Source organism: Strix aluco, chromosome 28, assembly GCF_031877795.1.
Source record: "Strix aluco isolate bStrAlu1 chromosome 28, bStrAlu1.hap1, whole genome shotgun sequence".
NCBI classification, from domain to species: domain Eukaryota; kingdom Metazoa; phylum Chordata; class Aves; order Strigiformes; family Strigidae; genus Strix; species Strix aluco.
This window is the reverse complement of record NC_133958.1, coordinates 572,410-591,888: the sequence shown is the minus strand read 5'-3', so window position 1 is coordinate 591,888 and position 19,479 is coordinate 572,410.

Genomic DNA, 19,479 nt, shown 5'->3' with positions numbered 1-19,479 from the left:
CACAAAAGCGATTCTTGCGAAGCAATGTGAACACTTCTGCTTCCCAGGCACAGAGAAGGTGCTAGCAAGGAATTCTCTGCCTGCCTTTCCCCAGTGCTCTGCAAGCTCTCCAGGACAACATAAAATCTGGGGCTCTGTGCTTTCTTTCCTTCTGAACAAGTGTTACTGTTTTCTGCACAAAAGCGATTCCGCGAAGCAATGTGAACACTTCTGCTTCCCAGGCACAGAGAAGGTGCTATCAGGGAATTCTCTGCCTGCCTTTCCCCAGTGCTCTGCAAGCTCTCCAGGACAACATAAAATCTGGGGCTCTGTGCTTTCTTTCCTTCTGAACAAGTGTTACTGTTTTCTGCACAAAAGCGATTCTGCGAAGCAATGTGAACAGGCACAGAGAAGGTGCTATCAGGGAATTCTCTGCCTGCCTTTCCCCAGTGCTCTGCAAGCTCTCCAGGACAACATAAAATCTGGGGGTCTGTGCTTTCTTTCCTTCTGAACAAGTGTTACTGTTTTCTGCACAAAAGCGATTCTTGCGAAGCAATGTGAACACTTCTGCTTCCCAGGCACAGAGAAGGTGCTAGCAGGGAATTCTCTGCCTGCCTTTCCCCAGTGCTCTGCAAGCTCTCCAGGACAACATAAAATCTGGGGCTCTGTGCTTTCTTTCGTTCTGAACAAGTGTTACTGTTTTCTGCACAAAAGCGATTCTTGCGAAGCAATGTGAACACTTCTGCTTCCCAGGCACAGAGAAGGTGCTATCAGGGAATTCTCTGCCTGCCTTTCCCCAGTGCTCTGCAAGCTCTCCAAGGCAACATAGAATCTGGTGCTCTGTGCTTTCTTTCGTTCTGAACAAGTGTTAGTGTTTTCTGCACAAAAGCGATTCTGCGAAGCAATGTGAACACTTCTGCTTCCCAGGCACAGAGAAGGTGCTAGCAGGGAATTCTCTGCCTGCCTTTCCCCAGTGCTCTGCAAGCTCTCCAGGACAACATAAAATCTGGGGCTCTGTGCTTTCTTTTGTTCTGAACAAGTGTTACTGTTTTCTGCACAAAAGCGATTCTGCGAAGCAATGTGAACACTTCTGCTTCCCAGGCACAGAGAAGGTGCTATCAGGGAATTCTCTGCCTGCCTTTCCCCAGTGCTCTGCAAGCTCTCCAGGACAACATAGAATCTGGGGCTCTGTGCTTTCTTTCGTTCTGAACAAGTGTTAGTGTTTTCTGCACAAAAGCGATTCTGCGAAGCAATGTGAACACTTCTGCTTCCCAGGCACAGATAAGGTGCTAGCCGGGAATTCTCTGCCTGCCTTTCCCCAGTGCTCTGCAAGCTCTCCAGGACAACATAGAATCTGGGGCTCTGTGCTTTCTTTCGTTCTGAACAAGTGTTACTGTTTTCTGCACAAAAGCGATTCTGCGAAGCAATGTGAACACCTCTGCTTCCCAGGCACAGAGAAGGTGCTAGCAGGGAATTCTCTGCCTGCCTTTCCCCAGTGCTCTGCAAGCTCTCCAGGACAACATAAAATCTGGGGCTCTGTGCTTTCTTTCGTTCTGAACAAGTGTTAGTGTTTTCTGCACAAAAGCGATTCTGCGAAGCAATGTGAACACCTCTGCTTCCCAGGCACAGAGAAGGTGCTAGCAGGGAATTCTCTGCCTGCCTTTCCGCAGTGCTCTGCAAGCTCTCCAGGACAACATAGAATCTGGGGCTCTGTGCTTTCTTTCGTTCTGAACAAGTGTTAGTGTTTTCTGCACAAAAGCGATTCTGCGAAGCAATGTGAACACTTCTGCTTCCCAGGCACAGAGAAGGTGCTAGCAGGGAATTCTCTGCCTGCCTTTCCCCAGTGCTCTGCAAGCTCTCCAGGACAACATAGAATCTGGGCCTCTGTGCTTTCTTTCCTTCTGAACAACTGTTACTGTTTTCTGCACAAAAGCGATTCTGCGAAGCAATGTGAACAGGCACAGTGAAGGTGCTATAAGGGAATTCTCTGCCTGCCTTTCCCCAGTGCTCTGCAAGCTCTCCAGGACAACAGCAAATCTGGGGCTCTGTGCTTTCTTTCGTTCTGAACAAGTGTTAGTGTTTTCTGCACAAAAGCGATTCTGCAAAGCAATGTGAACAGGCACAGAGAAGGTGCTAGCAGGGAATTCTCTGCTTGCCTTTCCCCAGTGCTCTGCAAGCTCTCCAGGACAACAGCAAATCTGGGGCTCTGTGCTTTCTTTCGTTCTGAACAAGTGTTAGTGTTTTCTGCACAAAAGCGGTTCTGCGAAGCAATGTGAACAGGCACAGAGAAGGTGCTAGCAGGGAATTCTCTGCCTGCCTTTCCCCAGTGCTCTGCAAGCTCTCCAGGACAACAGCAAATCTGGGGCTCTGTGCTTTCTTTCGTTCTGAACAAGTGTTACTGTTTTCTGCACAAAAGCGATTCTGCGAAGCAATGTGAACAGGCACAGAGAAGGTGCTAGCAGGGAATTCTCTGCTTGCCTTTCCCCAGTGCTCTGCAAGCTCTCCAAGACAACATAAAATCTGGGGCTCTGTGCTTTCTTTCCTTCTGAACAAGTGTTAGTGTTTTCTGCACAAAAGCGATTCTTGCGAAGCAATGTGAACACTTCTGCTTCCCAGGCACAGAGAAGGTGCTAGCAGGGAATTCTCTGCCTGCCTTTCCCCAGTGCTCTGCAAGCTCTCCAGGACAACATAGAATCTGGGGCTCTGTGCTTTCTTTCGTTCTGAACAAGTGTTACTGTTTTCTGCACAAAAGCGATTCTGCGAAGCAATGTGAACAGGCACAGAGAAGGTGCTAGCAGGGAATTCTCTGCCTTCCTTTCCCCAGTGCTCTGCAAGCTCTCCAGGACAACATAAAATCTGGGGCTCTGTGCTTTCTTTCCTTCTGAACAACTGTTACTGTTTTCTGCACAAAAGCGATTCTTGCGAAGCAATGTGAACACTTCTGCTTCCCAGGCACAGAGAAGGTGCTAGCAAGGAATTCTCTGCCTGCCTTTCCCCAGTGCTCTGCAAGCTCTCCAGGACAACATAAAATCTGGGGCTCTGTGCTTTCTTTCCTTCTGAACAAGTGTTACTGTTTTCTGCACAAAAGCGATTCCGCGAAGCAATGTGAACACTTCTGCTTCCCAGGCACAGAGAAGTTGCTAGCAGGGAATTCTCTGCCTGCATTTCCCCAGTGCTCTGCAAGCTCTCCAGGACAACATAAAATCTGGGGCTCTGTGCTTTCTTTCCTTCTGAACAAGTGTTACTGTTTTCTGCACAAAAGCGATTCCGCGAAGCAATGTGAACAGGCACAGAGAAGGTGCTATCAGGGAATTCTCTGCCTGCCTTTCCCCAGTGCTCTGCAAGCTCTCCAGGACAACATAAAATCTGGGGCTCTGTGCTTTCTTTCCTTCTGAACAACTGTTACTGTTTTCTGCACAAAAGCGATTCTTGCGAAGCAATGTGAACACTTCTGCTTCCCAGGCACAGAGAAGGTGCTAGCAGGGAATTCTCTGCCTGCCTTTCCCCAGTGCTCTGCAAGCTCTCCAGGACAACATAGAATCTGGGGCTCTGTGCTTTCTTTCGTTCTGAACAAGTGTTAGTGTTTTCTGCACAAAAGCGATTCTTGCGAAGCAATGTGAACACTTCTGCTTCCCAGGCACAGAGAAGGTGCTATCAGGGAATTCTCTGCCTGCCTTTCCCCAGTGCTCTGCAAGCTCTCCAAGGCAACATAGAATCTGGTGCTCTGTGCTTTCTTTCGTTCTGAACAAGTGTTAGTGTTTTCTGCACAAAAGCGATTCTGCGAAGCAATGTGAACACTTCTGCTTCCCAGGCACAGAGAAGGTGCTAGCAGGGAATTCTCTGCCTGCCTTTCCCCAGTGCTCTGCAAGCTCTCCAGGACAACATAGAATCTGGGGCTCTGTGCTTTCTTTCGTTCTGAACAAGTGTTACTGTTTTCTGCACAAAAGCGATTCTGCGAAGCAATGTGAACACTTCTGCTTCCCAGGAACAGAGAAGGTGCTAGCAGGGAATTCTCTGCCTGCCTTTCCCCAGTGCTCTGCAAGCTCTCCAGGACAACATAGAATCTGGGGCTCTGTGCTTTCTTTCGTTCTGAACAAGTGTTACTGTTTTCTGCACAAAAGCGATTCTTGCGAAGCAATGTGAACAGGCACAGAGAAGGTGCTAGCAGGGAATTCTCTGCCTTCCTTTCCCCAGTGCTCTGCAAGCTCTCCAGGACAACATAAAATCTGGGGCTCTGTGCTTTCTTTCCTTCTGAACAACTGTTACTGTTTTCTGCACAAAAGCGATTCCACGAAGCAATGTGAACACTTCTGCTTCCCAGGCACAGAGAAGTTGCTAGCAGGGAATTCTCTGCCTGCCTTTCCCCAGTGCTCTGCAAGCTCTCCAGGACAACATAGAATCTGGGCCTCTGTGCTTTCTTTCCTTCTGAACAACTGTTACTGTTTTCTGCACAAAAGCGATTCTGCGAAGCAATGTGAACAGGCACAGAGAAGGTGCTATCAGGGAATTCTCTGCCTGCCTTTCCCCAGTGCTCTGCAAGCTCTCCAGGACAACAGCAAATCTGGGGCTCTGTGCTTTCTTTCGTTCTGAACAAGTGTTAGTGTTTTCTGCACAAAAGCGATTCTGCAAAGCAATGTGAACAGGCACAGAGAAGGTGCTAGCAGGGAATTCTCTGCTTGCCTTTCCCCAGTGCTCTGCAAGCTCTCCAGGACAACAGCAAATCTGGGGCTCTGTGCTTTCTTTCGTTCTGAACAAGTGTTAGTGTTTTCTGCACAAAAGCGATTCTGCGAAGCAATGTGAACAGGCACAGAGAAGGTGCTAGCAGGGAATTCTCTGCCTGCCTTTCCCCAGTGCTCTGCAAGCTCTCCAGGACAACAGCAAATCTGGGGCTCTGTGCTTTCTTTCGTTCTGAACAAGTGTTACTGTTTTCTGCACAAAAGCGATTCTTGCGAAGCAATGTGAACACTTCTGCTTCCCAGGCACAGAGAAGGTGCTAGCAGGGAATTCTCTGCCTGCCTTTCCCCAGTGCTCTGCAAGCTCTCCAGGACAACATAGAATCTGGGGCTCTGTGCTTTCTTTCGTTCTGAACAAGTATTACTGTTTTCTGCACAAAAGCGATTCTGCGAAGCAATGTGAACAGGCACAGAGAAGGTGCTAGCAGGGAATTCTCTGCCTGCCTTTCCCCAGTGCTCTGCAAGCTCTCCAGGACAACATAAAATCTGGGGCTCTGTGCTTTCTTTCCTTCTGAACAAGTGTTACTGTTTTCTGCACAAAAGCGATTCTTGCGAAGCAATGTGAACACTTCTGCTTCCCAGGCACAGAGAAGGTGCTAGCAAGGAATTCTCTGCCTGCCTTTCCCCAGTGCTCTGCAAGCTCTCCAGGACAACATAAAATCTGGGGCTCTGTGCTTTCTTTCCTTCTGAACAAGTGTTACTGTTTTCTGCACAAAAGCGATTCCGCGAAGCAATGTGAACACTTCTGCTTCCCAGGCACAGAGAAGTTGCTAGCAGGGAATTCTCTGCCTGCCTTTCCCCAGTGCTCTGCAAGCTCTCCAGGACAACATAGAATCTGGGCCTCTGTGCTTTCTTTCCTTCTGAACAACTGTTACTGTTTTCTGCACAAAAGCGATTCTGCGAAGCAATGTGAACAGGCACAGAGAAGGTGCTATCAGGGAATTCTCTGCCTGCCTTTCCCCAGTGCTCTGCAAGCTCTCCAGGACAACATAAAATCTGGGGCTCTGTGCTTTCTTTCCTTCTGAACAAGTGTTACTGTTTTCTGCACAAAAGCGATTCTGCGAAGCAATGTGAACACTTCTGCTTCCCAGGCACAGAGAAGGTGCTAGCAGGGAATTCTCTGCCTGCCTTTCCCCAGTGCTCTGCAAGCTCTCCAGGACAACATAGAATCTGGGCCTCTGTGCTTTCTTTCCTTCTGAACAACTGTTACTGTTTTCTGCACAAAAGCGATTCTGCGAAGCAATGTGAACAGGCACAGAGAAGGTGCTATCAGGGAATTCTCTGCCTGCCTTTCCCCAGTGCTCTGCAAGCTCTCCAGGACAACAGCAAATCTGGGGCTCTGTGCTTTCTTTCGTTCTGAACAAGTGTTAGTGTTTTCTGCACAAAAGCGATTCTGCAAAGCAATGTGAACAGGCACAGAGAAGGTGCTAGCAGGGAATTCTCTGCTTGCCTTTCCCCAGTGCTCTGCAAGCTCTCCAGGATAACAGCAAATCTGGGGCTCTGTGCTTTCTTTCGTTCTGAACAAGTGTTAGTGTTTTCTGCACAAAAGCGGTTCTGCGAAGCAATGTGAACAGGCACAGAGAAGGTGCTAGCAGGGAATTCTCTGCCTGCCTTTCCCCAGTGCTCTGCAAGCTCTCCAGGACAACATAGAATCTGGGGCTCTGTGCTTTCTTTCGTTCTGAACAAGTGTTACTGTTTTCTGCACAAAAGCGATTCTGCGAAGCAATGTGAACAGGCACAGAGAAGGTGCTAGCAGGGAATTCTCTGCTTGCCTTTCCCCAGTGCTCTGCAAGCTCTCCAAGACAACATAAAATCTGGGGCTCTGTGCTTTCTTTCCTTCTGAACAAGTGTTAGTGTTTTCTGCACAAAAGCGATTCTTGCGAAGCAATGTGAACACTTCTGCTTCCCAGGCACAGAGAAGGTGCTAGCAGGGAATTCTCTGCCTGCCTTTCCCCAGTGCTCTGCAAGCTCTCCAGGACAACATAGAATCTGGGGCTCTGTGCTTTCTTTCGTTCTGAACAAGTGTTACTGTTTTCTGCACAAAAGCGATTCTGCGAAGCAATGTGAACAGGCACAGAGAAGGTGCTAGCAGGGAATTCTCTGCCTTCCTTTCCCCAGTGCTCTGCAAGCTCTCCAGGACAACATAAAATCTGGGGCTCTGTGCTTTCTTTCCTTCTGAACAACTGTTACTGTTTTCTGCACAAAAGCGATTCTTGCGAAGCAATGTGAACACCTCTGCTTCCCAGGCACAGAGAAGGTGCTAGCAAGGAATTCTCTGCCTGCCTTTCCCCAGTGCTCTGCAAGCTCTCCAGGACAACATAAAATCTGGGGCTCTGTGCTTTCTTTCCTTCTGAACAAGTGTTACTGTTTTCTGCACAAAAGCGATTCCGCGAAGCAATGTGAACACTTCTGCTTCCCAGGCACAGAGAAGTTGCTAGCAGGGAATTCTCTGCCTGCATTTCCCCAGTGCTCTGCAAGCTCTCCAGGACAACATAAAATCTGGGGCTCTGTGCTTTCTTTCCTTCTGAACAAGTGTTACTGTTTTCTGCACAAAAGCGATTCTGCGAAGCAATGTGAACAGGCACAGAGAAGGTGCTAGCAGGGAATTCTCTGCCTGCCTTTCCCCAGTGCTCTGCAAGCTCTCCAGGACAACATAAAATCTGGGGCTCTGTGCTTTCTTTCGTTCTGAACAAGTGTTAGTGTTTTCTGCACAAAAGCGATTCTTGCGAAGCAATGTGAACACTTCTGCTTCCCAGGCACAGAGAAGGTGCTATCAGGGAATTCTCTGCCTGCCTTTCCCCAGTGCTCTGCAAGCTCTCCAAGGCAACATAGAATCTGGTGCTCTGTGCTTTCTTTCGTTCTGAACAAGTGTTAGTGTTTTCTGCACAAAAGCGATTCTGCGAAGCAATGTGAACACTTCTGCTTCCCAGGCACAGAGAAGGTGCTAGCAGGGAATTCTCTGCCTGCCTTTCCCCAGTGCTCTGCAAGCTCTCCAGGACAACATAGAATCTGGGGCTCTGTGCTTTCTTTCGTTCTGAACAAGTGTTACTGTTTTCTGCACAAAAGCGGTTCTGCGAAGCAATGTGAACAGGCACAGAGAAGGTGCTAGCAGGGAATTCTCTGCCTGCCTTTCCCCAGTGCTCTGCAAGCTCTCCAGGACAACATAGAATCTGGGGCTCTGTGCTTTCTTTCGTTCTGAACAAGTGTTACTGTTTTCTGCACAAAAGCGATTCTGCGAAGCAATGTGAACAGGCACAGAGAAGGTGCTAGCAGGGAATTCTCTGCTTGCCTTTCCCCAGTGCTCTGCAAGCTCTCCAAGACAACATAAAATCTGGGGCTCTGTGCTTTCTTTCCTTCTGAACAAGTGTTAGTGTTTTCTGCACAAAAGCGATTCTTGCGAAGCAATGTGAACACTTCTGCTTCCCAGGCACAGAGAAGGTGCTAGCAGGGAATTCTCTGCCTGCCTTTCCCCAGTGCTCTGCAAGCTCTCCAGGACAACATAGAATCTGGGGCTCTGTGCTTTCTTTCGTTCTGAACAAGTGTTACTGTTTTCTGCACAAAAGCGATTCTGCGAAGCAATGTGAACAGGCACAGAGAAGGTGCTAGCAGGGAATTCTCTGCCTTCCTTTCCCCAGTGCTCTGCAAGCTCTCCAGGACAACATAAAATCTGGGGCTCTGTGCTTTCTTTCCTTCTGAACAACTGTTACTGTTTTCTGCACAAAAGCGATTCTTGCGAAGCAATGTGAACACCTCTGCTTCCCAGGCACAGAGAAGGTGCTAGCAAGGAATTCTCTGCCTGCCTTTCCCCAGTGCTCTGCAAGCTCTCCAGGACAACATAAAATCTGGGGCTCTGTGCTTTCTTTCCTTCTGAACAAGTGTTACTGTTTTCTGCACAAAAGCGATTCCGCGAAGCAATGTGAACACTTCTGCTTCCCAGGCACAGAGAAGTTGCTAGCAGGGAATTCTCTGCCTGCATTTCCCCAGTGCTCTGCAAGCTCTCCAGGACAACATAAAATCTGGGGCTCTGTGCTTTCTTTCCTTCTGAACAAGTGTTACTGTTTTCTGCACAAAAGCGATTCTGCGAAGCAATGTGAACAGGCACAGAGAAGGTGCTAGCAGGGAATTCTCTGCCTGCCTTTCCCCAGTGCTCTGCAAGCTCTCCAGGACAACATAAAATCTGGGGCTCTGTGCTTTCTTTCCTTCTGAACAACTGTTACTGTTTTCTGCACAAAAGCGATTCTTGCGAAGCAATGTGAACACTTCTGCTTCCCAGGCACAGAGAAGGTGCTAGCAGGGAATTCTCTGCCTGCCTTTCCCCAGTGCTCTGCAAGCTCTCCAGGACAACATAGAATCTGGGGCTCTGTGCTTTCTTTCGTTCTGAACAAGTGTTAGTGTTTTCTGCACAAAAGCGATTCTTGCGAAGCAATGTGAACACTTCTGCTTCCCAGGCACAGAGAAGGTGCTATCAGGGAATTCTCTGCCTGCCTTTCCCCAGTGCTCTGCAAGCTCTCCAAGGCAACATAGAATCTGGTGCTCTGTGCTTTCTTTCGTTCTGAACAAGTGTTAGTGTTTTCTGCACAAAAGCGATTCTGCGAAGCAATGTGAACACTTCTGCTTCCCAGGCACAGAGAAGGTGCTAGCAGGGAATTCTCTGCCTGCCTTTCCCCAGTGCTCTGCAAGCTCTCCAGGACAACATAGAATCTGGGGCTCTGTGCTTTCTTTCGTTCTGAACAAGTGTTACTGTTTTCTGCACAAAAGCGATTCTGCGAAGCAATGTGAACACTTCTGCTTCCCAGGCACAGAGAAGGTGCTAGCAGGGAATTCTCTGCCTGCCTTTCCCCAGTGCTCTGCAAGCTCTCCAGGACAACATAGAATCTGGGGCTCTGTGCTTTCTTTCGTTCTGAACAAGTGTTAGTGTTTTCTGCACAAAAGCGATTCTGCGAAGCAATGTGAACAGGCACAGAGAAGGTGCTAGCAGGGAATTCTCTGCCTTCCTTTCCCCAGTGCTCTGCAAGCTCTCCAGGACAACATAAAATCTGGGGCTCTGTGCTTTCTTTCCTTCTGAACAACTGTTACTGTTTTCTGCACAAAAGCGATTCTGCGAAGCAATGTGAACAGGCACAGAGCAGGTGCTATCAGGGAATTCTCTGCCTGCCTTTCCCCAGTGCTCTGCAAGCTCTCCAGGACAACAGCAAATCTGGGGCTCTGTGCTTTCTTTCGTTCTGAACAAGTGTTAGTGTTTTCTGCACAAAAGCGGTTCTGCGAAACAATGTGAACAGGCACAGAGAAGGTGCTAGCAGGGAATTCTCTGCCTGCCTTTCCCCAGTGCTCTGCAAGCTCTCCAGGACAACAGCAAATCTGGGGCTCTGTGCTTTCTTTCGTTCTGAACAAGTGTTACTGTTTTCTGCACAAAAGCGATTCTGCGAAGCAATGTGAACAGGCACAGAGAAGGTGCTAGCAGGGAATTCTCTGCTTGCCTTTCCCCAGTGCTCTGCAAGCTCTCCAAGACAACATAAAATCTGGGGCTCTGTGCTTTCTTTCCTTCTGAACAAGTGTTAGTGTTTTCTGCACAAAAGCGATTCTTGCGAAGCAATGTGAACACTTCTGCTTCCCAGGCACAGAGAAGGTGCTAGCAGGGAATTCTCTGCCTGCCTTTCCCCAGTGCTCTGCAAGCTCTCCAGGACAACATAGAATCTGGGGCTCTGTGCTTTCTTTCGTTCTGAACAAGTGTTACTGTTTTCTGCACAAAAGCGATTCTGCGAAGCAATGTGAACAGGCACAGAGAAGGTGCTAGCAGGGAATTCTCTGCCTGCCTTTCCCCAGTGCTCTGCAAGCTCTCCAGGACAACATAAAATCTGGGGCTCTGTGCTTTCTTTCCTTCTGAACAAGTGTTACTGTTTTCTGCACAAAAGCGATTCTTGCGAAGCAATGTGAACACTTCTGCTTCCCAGGCACAGAGAAGGTGCTAGCAAGGAATTCTCTGCCTGCCTTTCCCCAGTGCTCTGCAAGCTCTCCAGGACAACATAAAATCTGGGGCTCTGTGCTTTCTTTCCTTCTGAACAAGTGTTACTGTTTTCTGCACAAAAGCGATTCCGCGAAGCAATGTGAACACTTCTGCTTCCCAGGCACAGAGAAGTTGCTAGCAGGGAATTCTCTGCCTGCCTTTCCCCAGTGCTCTGCAAGCTCTCCAGGACAACATAGAATCTGGGCCTCTGTGCTTTCTTTCCTTCTGAACAACTGTTACTGTTTTCTGCACAAAAGCGATTCTGCGAAGCAATGTGAACAGGCACAGAGAAGGTGCTATCAGGGAATTCTCTACCTGCCTTTCCCCAGTGCTCTGCAAGCTCTCCAGGACAACATAAAATCTGGGGCTCTGTGCTTTCTTTCCTTCTGAACAAGTGTTACTGTTTTCTGCACAAAAGCGATTCTTGCGAAGCAATGTGAACACTTCTGCTTCCCAGGCACAGAGAAGGTGCTAGCAGGGAATTCTCTGCCTGCCTTTCCCCAGTGCTCTGCAAGCTCTCCAGGACAACATAGAATCTGGGGCTCTGTGCTTTCTTTCGTTCTGAACAAGTGTTAGTGTTTTCTGCACAAAAGCGATTCTTGCGAAGCAATGTGAACACTTCTGCTTCCCAGGCACAGAGAAGGTGCTATCAGGGAATTCTCTGCCTGCCTTTCCCCAGTGCTCTGCAAGCTCTCCAAGGCAACATAGAATCTGGTGCTCTGTGCTTTCTTTCGTTCTGAACAAGTGTTAGTGTTTTCTGCACAAAAGCGATTCTGCGAAGCAATGTGAACACTTCTGCTTCCCAGGCACAGAGAAGGTGCTAGCAGGGAATTCTCTGCCTGCCTTTCCCCAGTGCTCTGCAAGCTCTCCAGGACAACATAAAATCTGGGGCTCTGTGCTTTCTTTCGTTCTGAACAAGTGTTACTGTTTTCTGCACAAAAGCGATTCTGCGAAGCAATGTGAACAGGCACAGAGAAGGTGCTATCAGGGAATTCTCTGCCTGCCTTTCCCCAGTGCTCTGCAAGCTCTCCAGGACAACATAAAATCTGGGGCTCTGTGCTTTCTTTCCTTCTGAACAAGTGTTAGTGTTTTCTGCACAAAAGCGATTCTGCGAAGCAATGTGAACACTTCTGCTTCCCAGGCACAGAGAAGGTGCTAGCAAGGAATTCTCTGCCTGCCTTTCCCCAGTGCTCTGCAAGCTCTCCAGGACAACATAAAATCTGGGGCTCTGTGCTTTCTTTCCTTCTGAACAAGTGTTAGTGTTTTCTGCACAAGAGCGATTCTTGCGAAGCAATGTGAACACTTCTGCTTCCCAGGCACAGAGAAGGTGCTAGCAGGGAATTCTCTGCCTGCCTTTCCCCAGTGCTCTGCAAGCTCTCCAGGACAACATAAAATCTGGGGCTCTGTGCTTTCTTTCCTTCTGAACAAGTGTTAGTGTTTTCTGCACAAAAGCGATTCTGCGAAGCAATGTGAACACTTCTGCTTCCCAGGCACAGAGAAGGTGCTAGCAAGGAATTCTCTGCCTGCCTTTCCCCAGTGCTCTGCAAGCTCTCCAGGACAACATAAAATCTGGGGCTCTGTGCTTTCTTTCCTTCTGAACAAGTGTTAGTGTTTTCTGCACAAGAGCGATTCTTGCGAAGCAATGTGAACACTTCTGCTTCCCAGGCACAGAGAAGGTGCTAGCAGGGAATTCTCTGCCTGCCTTTCCCCAGTGCTCTGCAAGCTCTCCAGGACAACATAAAATCTGGGGCTCTGTGCTTTCTTTCCTTCTGAACAAGTGTTACTGTTTTCTGCACAAAAGCGATTCTTGCGAAGCAATGTGAACACTTCTGCTTCCCAGGCACAGAGAAGGTGCTAGCAAGGAATTCTCTGCCTGCCTTTCCCCAGTGCTCTGCAAGCTCTCCAGGACAACAGCAAATCTGGGGCTCTGTGCTTTCTTTCGTTCTGAACAAGTGTTACTGTTTTCTGCACAAAAGCGATTCTGCGAAGCAATGTGAACAGGCACAGAGAAGGTGCTATCAGGGAATTCTCTGCCTGCCTTTCCCCAGTGCTCTGCAAGCTCTCCAGGACAACAGCAAATCTGGGGCTCTGTGCTTTCTTTCCTTCTGAACAACTGTTACTGTTTTCTGCACAAAAGCGATTGTGCGAAGCAATGTGAACAGGCACAGAGAAGGTGCTAGCAGGGAATTCTCTGCCTGCCTTTCCCCAGTGCTCTGCAAGCTCTCCAGGACAACATAAAATCTGGGGCTCTGTGCTTTCTTTCATTCTGAACAAGTGTTAGTGTTTTCTGCACAAAAGCGATTCTGCGAAGCAATGTGAACACTTCTGCTTCCCAGGCACAGAGAAGGTGCTAGCAGGGAATTCTCTGCCTGCCTTTCCCCAGTGCTCTGCAAGCTCTCCAGGACAACATAAAATCTGGGGCTCTGTGCTTTCTTTCCTTCTGAACAAGTGTTACTGTTTTCTGCACAAAAGCGATTCTGCGAAGCAATGTGAACATTTCTGCTTCCCAGGCATAGAGAAGGTGCTAGCAGGGAATTCTCTGCCTGCCTTTCCCCAGTGCTCTGCAAGCTCTCCTGGACAACATAGAATCTGGGGCTCTGTGCTTTCTTTCGTTCTGAACAAGTGTTAGTGTTTTCTGCACTAAAGCGATTCTGCGAAGCAATGTGAACAGGCACAGAGAAGGTGCTAGCAGGGAATTCTCTGCCTGCCTTTCCCCAGTGCTCTGCAAGCTCTCCAGGACAACATAGAATCTGGGGCTCTGTGCTTTCTTTCGTTCTGAACAAGTGTTAGTGTTTTCTGCACAAAAGCGATTCTGCGAAGCAATGTGAACACTTCTGCTTCCCAGGCACAGATAAGGTGCTAGCCGGGAATTCTCTGCCTGCCTTTCCCCAGTGCTCTGCAAGCTCTCCAGGACAACATAGAATCTGGGGCTCTGTGCTTTCTTTCGTTCTGAACAAGTGTTACTGTTTTCTGCACAAAAGCGATTCTGCGAAGCAATGTGAACACTTCTGCTTCCCAGGCACAGAGAAGGTGCTAGCAGGGAATTCTCTGCCTGCCTTTCCCCAGTGCTCTGCAAGCTCTCCAGGACAACATAGAATCTGGGGCTCTGTGCTTTCTTTCGTTCTGAACAAGTGTTAGTGTTTTCTGCACAAAAGCGATTCTGCGAAGCAATGTGAACACTTCTGCTTCCCAGGCACAGAGAAGGTGCTAGCAGGGAATTCTCTGCCTGCCTTTCCCCAGTGCTCTGCAAGCTCTCCAGGACAACAGCAAATCTGGGGCTCTGTGCTTTCTTTCCTTCTGAACAAGTGTTAGTGTTTTCTGCACAAAAGCGATTCTGCAAAGCAATGTGAACAGGCACAGAGAAGGTGCTAGCAGGGAATTCTCTGCTTGCCTTTCCCCAGTGCTCTGCAAGCTCTCCAGGACAACAGCAAATCTGGGGCTCTGTGCTTTCTTTCGTTCTGAACAAGTGTTACTGTTTTCTGCACAAAAGCGATTCTGCGAAGCAATGTGAAGAGGCACAGAGAAGGTGCTAGCAGGGAATTCTCTGCCTGCCTTTCCCCAGTGCTCTGCAAGCTCTCCAGGACAACAGCAAATCTGGGGCTCTGTGCTTTCTTTCGTTCTGGACAAGTGTTAGTGTTTTCTGCACAAAAGCGATTGTGCGAAGCAATGTGAACACTTCTGCTTCCCAGGCACAGAGAAGGTGCTAGCAGGGAATTCTCTGCCTGCCTTTCCCCAGTGCTCTGCAAGCTCTCCAGGACAACATAGAATCTGGGGCTCTGTGCTTTCTTTCGTTCTGAACAAGTGTTAGTGTTTTCTGCACAAAAGCGATTCTTGCGAAGCAATGTGAACACTTCTGCTTCCCAGGCACAGAGAAGGTGCTATCAGGGAATTCTCTGCCTGCCTTTCCCCAGTGCTCTGCAAGCTCTCCAAGGCAACATAGAAACTGGTGCTCTGTGCTTTCTTTCGTTCTGAACAAGTGTTAGTGTTTTCTGCACAAAAGCGATTCTGCGAAGCAATGTGAACACTTCTGCTTCCCAGGCACAGAGAAGGTGCTATCAGGGAATTCTCTGCCTGCCTTTCCCCAGTGCTCTGCAAGCTCTCCAGGACAACATAGAATCTGGGGCTCTGTGCTTTCTTTCGTTCTGAACAAGTGTTAGTGTTTTCTGCACAAAAGCGATTCTGCGAAGCAATGTGAACACTTCTGCTTCCCAGGCACAGATAAGGTGCTAGCCGGGAATTCTCTGCCTGCCTTTCCCCAGTGCTCTGCAAGCTCTCCAGGACAACATAGAATCTGGGGCTCTGTGCTTTCTTTCGTTCTGAACAAGTGTTAGTGTTTTCTGCACAAAAGCGATTCTGCGAAGCAATGTGAACAGGCACAGAGAAGGTGCTAGCAGGGAATTCTCTGCCTTCCTTTCCCCAGTGCTCTGCAAGCTCTCCAGGACAACATAAAATCTGGGGCTCTGTGCTTTCTTTCCTTCTGAACAACTGTTACTGTTTTCTGCACAAAAGCGATTCCACGAAGCAATGTGAACACTTCTGCTTCCCAGGCACAGAGAAGTTGCTAGCAGGGAATTCTCTGCCTGCCTTTCCCCAGTGCTCTGCAAGCTCTCCAGGACAACATAGAATCTGGGCCTCTGTGCTTTCTTTCCTTCTGAACAACTGTTACTGTTTTCTGCACAAAAGCGATTCTGCGAAGCAATGTGAACAGGCACAGAGCAGGTGCTATCAGGGAATTCTCTGCCTGCCTTTCCCCAGTGCTCTGCAAGCTCTCCAGGACAACAGCAAATCTGGGGCTCTGTGCTTTCTTTCGTTCTGAACAAGTGTTAGTGTTTTCTGCACAAAAGCGGTTCTGCGAAACAATGTGAACAGGCACAGAGAAGGTGCTAGCAGGGAATTCTCTGCCTGCCTTTCCCCAGTGCTCTGCAAGCTCTCCAGGACAACAGCAAATCTGGGGCTCTGTGCTTTCTTTCGTTCTGAACAAGTGTTACTGTTTTCTGCACAAAAGCGATTCTGCGAAGCAATGTGAACAGGCACAGAGAAGGTGCTAGCAGGGAATTCTCTGCTTGCCTTTCCCCAGTGCTCTGCAAGCTCTCCAAGACAACATAAAATCTGGGGCTCTGTGCTTTCTTTCCTTCTGAACAAGTGTTAGTGTTTTCTGCACAAAAGCGATTCTTGCGAAGCAATGTGAACACTTCTGCTTCCCAGGCACAGAGAAGGTGCTAGCAGGGAATTCTCTGCCTGCCTTTCCCCAGTGCTCTGCAAGCTCTCCAGGACAACATAGAATCTGGGGCTCTGTGCTTTCTTTCGTTCTGAACAAGTGTTACTGTTTTCTGCACAAAAGCGATTCTGCGAAGCAATGTGAACAGGCACAGAGAAGGTGCTAGCAGGGAATTCTCTGCCTGCCTTTCCCCAGTGCTCTGCAAGCTCTCCAGGACAACATAAAATCTGGGGCTCTGTGCTTTCTTTCCTTCTGAACAAGTGTTACTGTTTTCTGCACAAAAGCGATTCTTGCGAAGCAATGTGAACACTTCTGCTTCCCAGGCACAGAGAAGGTGCTAGCAAGGAATTCTCTGCCTGCCTTTCCCCAGTGCTCTGCAAGCTCTCCAGGACAACATAAAATCTGGGGCTCTGTGCTTTCTTTCCTTCTGAACAAGTGTTACTGTTTTCTGCACAAAAGCGATTCCGCGAAGCAATGTGAACACTTCTGCTTCCCAGGCACAGAGAAGTTGCTAGCAGGGAATTCTCTGCCTGCCTTTCCCCAGTGCTCTGCAAGCTCTCCAGGACAACATAAAATCTGGGGCTCTGTGCTTTCTTTCCTTCTGAACAAGTGTTACTGTTTTCTGCACAAAAGCGATTCCGCGAAGCAATGTGAACAGGCACAGAGAAGGTGCTATCAGGGAATTCTCTGCCTGCCTTTCCCCAGTGCTCTGCAAGCTCTCCAGGACAACATAAAATCTGGGGCTCTGTGCTTTCTTTCCTTCTGAACAAGTGTTACTGTTTTCTGCACAAAAGCGATTCTTGCGAAGCAATGTGAACACTTCTGCTTCCCAGGCACAGAGAAGGTGCTAGCAGGGAATTCTCTGCCTGCCTTTCCCCAGTGCTCTGCAAGCTCTCCAGGACAACATAGAATCTGGGGCTCTGTGCTTTCTTTCGTTCTGAACAAGTGTTAGTGTTTTCTGCACAAAAGCGATTCTTGCGAAGCAATGTGAACACTTCTGCTTCCCAGGCACAGAGAAGGTGCTATCAGGGAATTCTCTGCCTGCCTTTCCCCAGTGCTCTGCAAGCTCTCCAGGACAACATAGAATCTGGTGCTCTGTGCTTTCTTTCGTTCTGAACAAGTGTTAGTGTTTTCTGCACAAAAGCGATTCTGCGAAGCAATGTGAACACTTCTGCTTCCCAGGCACAGAGAAGGTGCTAGCAGGGAATTCTCTGCCTGCCTTTCCCCAGTGCTCTGCAAGCTCTCCAGGACAACATAAAATCTGGGGCTCTGTGCTTTCTTTCGTTCTGAACAAGTGTTACTGTTTTCTGCACAAAAGCGATTCTGCGAAGCAATGTGAACACTTCTGCTTCCCAGGCACAGAGAAGGTGCTAGCAGGGAATTCTCTGCCTGCCTTTCCCCAGTGCTCTGCAAGCTCTCCAGGACAACATAAAATCTGGGGCTCTGTGCTTTCTTTCCTTCTGAACAAGTGTTACTGTTTTCTGCACAAAAGCGATTCTGCGAAGCAATGTGAACAGGCACAGAGAAGGTGCTATCAGGGAATTCTCTGCCTGCCTTTCCCCAGTGCTCTGCAAGCTCTCCAGGACAACATAAAATCTGGGGCTCTGTGCTTTCTTTCCTTCTGAACAAGTGTTAGTGTTTTCTGCACAAAAGCGATTCTGCGAAGCAATGTGAACACTTCTGCTTCCCAGGCACAGAGAAGGTGCTAGCAAGGAATTCTCTGCCTGCCTTTCCCCAGTGCTCTGCAAGCTCTCCAGGACAACATAAAATCTGGGGCTCTGTGCTTTCTTTCCTTCTGAACAAGTGTTAGTGTTTTCTGCACAAGAGCGATTCTTGCGAAGCAATGTGAACACTTCTGCTTCCCAGGCACAGAGAAGGTGCTAGCAGGGAATTCTCTGCCTGCCTTTCCCCAGTGCTCTGCAAGCTCTCCAGGACAACATAAAATCTGGGGCTCTGTGCTTTCTTTCGTTCTGAACAAGTGTTACTGTTTTCTGCACAAAAGCGATTCTTGCGAAGCAATGTGAACACTTCTGCTTCCCAGGCACAGAGAAGGTGCTAGCAGGGAATTCTCTGCCTGCCTTTCCCCAGTGCTCTGCAAGCTCTCCAGGACAACAGCAAATCTGGGGCTCTGTGCTTTCTTTCCTTCTGAACAACTGTTACTGTTTTCTGCACAAAAGCGATTGTGCGAAGCAATGTGAACAGGCACAGAGAAGGTGCTAGCAGGGAATTCTCTGCCTGCCTTTCCCCAGTGCTCTGCAAGCTCTCCAGGACAACATAAAATCTGGGGCTCTGTGCTTTCTTTCATTCTGAACAAGTGTTAGTGTTTTCTGCACAAAAGCGATTCTGCGAAGCAATGTGAACACTTCTGCTTCCCAGGCACAGAGAAGGTGCTAGCAGGGAATTCTCTGCCTGCCTTTCCCCAGTGCTCTGCAAGCTCTCCAGGACAACATAAAATCTGGGGCTCTGTGCTTTCTTTCCTTCTGAACAAGTGTTACTGTTTTCTGCACAAAAGCGATTCTGCGAAGCAATGTGAACATTTCTGCTTCCCAGGCATAGAGAAGGTGCTAGCAGGGAATTCTCTGCCTGCCTTTCCCCAGTGCTCTGCAAGCTCTCCTGGACAACATAGAATCTGGGGCTCTGTGCTTTCTTTCGTTCTGAACAAGTGTTACTGTTTTCTGCACAAAAGCGATTCTGCGAAGCAATGTGAACAGGCACAGAGAAGGTGCTAGCAGGGAATTCTCTGCCTGCCTTTCCCCAGTGCTCTGCAAGCTCTCCAGGACAACATAGAATCTGGGGCTCTGTGCTTTCTTTCGTTCTGAACAAGTGTTAGTGTTTTCTGCACAAAAGCGATTCTGCGAAGCAATGTGAACACTTCTGCTTCCCAGGCACAGATAAGGTGCTAGCCGGGAATTCTCTGCCTGCCTTTCCCCAGTGCTCTGCAAGCTCTCCAGGACAACATAGAATCTGGGGCTCTGTGCTTTCTTTCGTTCTGAACAAGTGTTACTGTTTTCTGCACAAAAGCGATTCTGCGAAGCAATGTGAACACTTCTGCTTCCCAGGCACAGAGAAGGTGCTAGCAGGGAATTCTCTGCCTGCCTTTCCCCAGTGCTCTGCAAGCTCTCCAGGACAACATAGAATCTGGGGCTCTGTGCTTTCTTTCGTTCTGAACAAGTGTTAGTGTTTTCTGCACAAAAGCGATTCTGCGAAGCAATGTGAACACTTCTGCTTCCCAGGCACAGAGAAGGTGCTAGCAGGGAATTCTCTGCCTGCCTTTCCCCAGTGCTCTGCAAGCTCTCCAGGACAACAGCAAATCTGGGGCTCTGTGCTTTCTTTTGTTCTGAAAAACTGTTACTGTTTTCTGCACAAAAGCGATTCTGCGAAGCAATGTGAACAGGCACAGAGAAGGTGCTATCAGGGAATTCTCTGCCTGCCTTTCCCCAGTGCTCTGCAAGCTCTCCAGGACAACAGCAAATCTGGGGCTCTGTGCTTTCTTTCCTTCTGAACAAGTGTTAGTGTTTTCTGCACAAAAGCGATTCTGCAAAGCA